Below are 3,997 nucleotides of genomic sequence, written 5' to 3'. Positions count from 1 at the left end.
AAAAAAAAAAAGGTACTTAAGGCCAGACATGGTGGTTTATTGCTGTAACCCTAGCACTCTGGGAGACTTAGGCAGGATGATTGCTTGAGTTCAGGAGTTCAAGACCAGCCTGAGCAAGAGCAAGACCCCTTCTCTTCTAAAATTAGAAAAAATTAGCTGCTAGTTGTGGCAGGTGCCAGTAGTCCCAGATACTCAGGAGGCTGAGACAGGAGGATTGCCTGAACCCAGGAGGAGGAGGTTACTATGAGCTAGGCTGGCATCATGGCACTCTAGCCTGAAACAACAGAGTAAGATACTGCCTCCAAAAAAAAGAAAAACATGGCACCCAAAGAAAAAATTTTCTTAAAAGTTCACGTATGAGGAAAATATTATGTGTATTTATCACAGAAGTATTTTCTAAATCATATTTTGTATTCTCCAAATATAGTGATTCAGATAATATACACCAGGGCCCATGGTCTATAATACTAGTTTTTAAGTATGCAAATTCTGGCCCAGGGAGGTGAGGGCTTGTATCTGTAATCTTAGTACTCTGTGAGGGCCAGGCAGGAGGATCACTTGAGCTTAGGAGTTTGAGGTTGCAGTGAGTTGTGATGACGCCACTGTAGCCAGAGTGACAGAGCCAGGATCTTGTCTCCCCTGCGTCCTACAAAAAAAAAAAAAATAATAATTTTTTTAAAAAGTATACAAATCCCAAGTAGCTAAGATTTCTAAATAGCATAAAGGCCTTTTAGCCTCTATTAGTTTTTTTTTAAACATTTGAAACTTGTTTTTTTGTGACAGTCTCACTCTGTTGCCCAGGCTAGAATACCATGGTGTCAGTCTAGCTCACAGCAACCTCAAATTCTTGGGTTCAAGCAATCATCTGGCCTCAGCCTCCCCAGTAGTTGGGACTACAGGCTCCCACCGTAATGTCCAACTAATTTTTTTCTAGTTTTTTTAGTAGAAATGTTATCTTGCTCTTGTTCAGGCTGGTTTCGAACTCCTGAGCTCAAGGGATCCTCCTACATTGGCTGAGTGCCATGATTAGTTTTCTTCTTTTGAAGACAAAAAATAAAAATGAAAATTCTTTTCAATGTGAAAATATTTAGCTATATTAAAGTTTTTTCTAAGTCTTTATAATGATTTCTTTAAATATAATTTATATTTTATAATTAGAAAAAATTTTTTTAGGTTTAAAAAATAGCAAAGCTATATTTTTCTCAGGTGTTCCTAACCAAAGTGTTTTTAAGCAGCATTGAAAAATGGCATTGTCCTTTCTTTTAGCAAAATGCAAATGCTGTGACTCCAATTTTATCAAAGATTGTACAAATATCTTTGTACCATAGATTCCTAGAAGTAAAATTGTGAAAGCAAAAGGAACATATAAATGTTTGTACTACATAGATACTGAAACTTGTCCCTGTTCTGATATTCCAAGTCTCATTTTGGTGTGGGTATTAAGGAAGTGGGCTCAGGTGACAGACTCCTTGGATTCTTCTTTTTTTTTTTTTATTGAGACAGAGCCTCAAGCTATCCCCCTGGGTAGAGTGCCCTGGCATCATAGTTCACAGCAACCTCCAACTCCTAGGCTCAAGCGAGTCTCCTACCTCAGCCTCCCAAGTAGCTGGGACCACAGGCACCCACCACAATGCCAGGCTATTTTTTGGTTGCAGCCATCATTGTTTGGCGGGTCCGGGCTGGATTCAAACCCGCCACCTTAGGTGTATGTGGCTGGCGCCTTAGCCACTTGAGCCACAGGCGCTGAGCCGACTCCTTGGATTCTAATCCAGTTTCTTGTGGCATAAGTTATGTACCTTTGGACAAGTTACCATACCTCTCTCACTTCAATTTTCCCATCTATACAATAGGGATATACATAAATTTGTTGGAAGTTTAGGATGGACCGAGTTATGAGATAAGAGATTAGAATACAGCCTGGCATAGAATCGGTGCTAGTAAATGTTAACTGTTAACTGTTTTTCCATTATCGTTACTAATTCAGTTAACGTTATCACCTCTCGTGAAGTAACTCAGACCGAATTTGCAGGAGTCGAAACCCAGGCTCTACTTTGTTGATATATTCTGAACTTAACTACTCTATACTGTCTTGCTACCAACCTAATTCAAACCATTACTGGATCATACCTATACATGCTTCCTCCAGTACTATCCTCTCATGTTTCCTATAGTTGGACATATCACAGTATCATTTTAAAGCTCAGTAGAGATTATTGCACTCGGCTTAAAATCCTCCAATGGATTTCAATTGCTATTAGAAGAAAATCCATGTCTGTTACCTTGGCCCTCAAAGCCCTTTGTGATTCAGCTTCTATCTTCATCTGCCAACTCATCTCTTACCACTATCTTCCATGTTCACCATACGTCAGCTGCAATTGTGTGCTTTTTATCCTTTAAACATGCCAGAATATGTTCAGGTTCTTAAGCTTGCAAAGACCTGAAATATTCCTCCTCTGGTGCTTGTTTTTGTTGTTGTTGTTGTTGTTTTAGCTGCCCCGGGCCAGGTTCGAACCTGCCAGCCTCGGTGTACGTGGCCAGTGCCCTACCCACTGAGCTGTGGGCACTGGTGCTTCTATAATGGCTAGTTCTTTTTCCTCACTCAGGCCTCACTGATATGTTTTTTTGTCTATGATAGAAAGTAAGCTCCAGGGAGGAAGCTTAGATTTATTTCTGTTTTCTTACCACCTTGAGTAGGACTTAACACATAGAAGTTGCTTAATATGTATTTTATTCGTTGAATAAGTAAAAATGGCCACCAAGAAGGTTATACCAATTTATTAGCCCAAAACCAATTTCCACATCTCCAACATTGGACACATCAAACTCTTAAATTATTACCATTCTTATAAATAGAAACTGTTTTGATTTGCATTGTATTTATGTAAGTCATACTGATTATTTGATTCTATATAAGAGCTTGTTGTGTATTGAGGAAATTGGTCCTTTCACATATATATATGGTATTTCTTACCATATATATGTGGTATTTGGACTTAAGTGTTCTATATTTTAACCAATTGCTTTATACAGAATATTCTAGTTTACATATAGTTAAATTTATCTGTCATTTTCATTCTGTGCTTCATACTAAGTTTAGAAAAGACTTCTCAATTTCAAGATTATAAAACATTTATTCTTTACTCTCCCTTTTGTTCCAGGATTGTATTTGTTGCTTCTATTTAATTTTGATATATGGAGTAGTCTATCAGATGACTTGCACCATATATTTATTGAATAATATATATCCTTATTAATGATTAGAAATCCATTTTTATTTTTACTTTATTGATAGATTGATTGAGACAAGGTCTCACTCTGTTGCCCAGGCTGGAGTACAGGTGGCGCGATCATAGCTCACTACAGCCTCAAACTCCTGGGTTCAAGCAATCCTCCCAGCTCAGCCTCCTGAGTAGCTGGGACTACAGGTACATGCCACCACACCCAGCTAATATTTTCTTTATTTTGTGGAGATGAGATCTTGCTGTGTTGCCTAGACTGGTCTCAACTTTTTGGGCTGAAACGGTTCTCCTACCTCAGCCTCCCAGAGTGCTAGGATTACTGGCGTAAGCCACTGTGCCTAACCTGTATTTTTATTGTGTAATGAAAGTCCATGTGTTCGAACTATTTCTGGACTGTATTCTGCTCCATAGATTGGCTTATCCTAGCACCAGTTACCATTCAATTAAATCACCATAGCTTTATAATATACTGTTAAAACCTCTGTAAATTGATCACTTTAGGAACTGTAACAAACTGGTCAGCATACAGAGGTAGTCAACATAAGGAACTAAGCCTACTGTATTGATACGTATGTATGATACATGTCTGATCTATGAAAATTAGGTCAACTTAGGGAGGTGGTCAATTGTGGAGGTTCTATATTTTAATATTCCAGTTTAAATGGCATTAAAATGGAGAAGACAGGGCTTGAAGAAAGAAAGTCATTTTGCCAAGTGATCCTTAAAGGTTCTGAAAAAGAAAGAGAATACTGGCTTGG

At 38.3% G+C, this 3,997-nt stretch overlaps 1 protein-coding gene across 4 annotated transcripts in view; it reads left to right on the top strand.

Annotated features, from left to right (window-relative positions):
* STIL (STIL, centriolar assembly protein) overlaps positions 1 to 3,997 on the top strand; it is a 58,877-nt gene that overhangs the window by 31,356 nt on the left and 23,524 nt on the right. The window lies entirely within an intron of this gene.

This window comes from Otolemur garnettii, unplaced genomic scaffold, assembly GCF_000181295.1.
Source record: "Otolemur garnettii isolate 467f Iridium unplaced genomic scaffold, OtoGar3 scaffold00210, whole genome shotgun sequence".
NCBI classification, from domain to species: Eukaryota; Metazoa; Chordata; class Mammalia; order Primates; family Galagidae; genus Otolemur; species Otolemur garnettii.
This window is presented reverse-complemented; position numbering and strand designations above follow the sequence as displayed.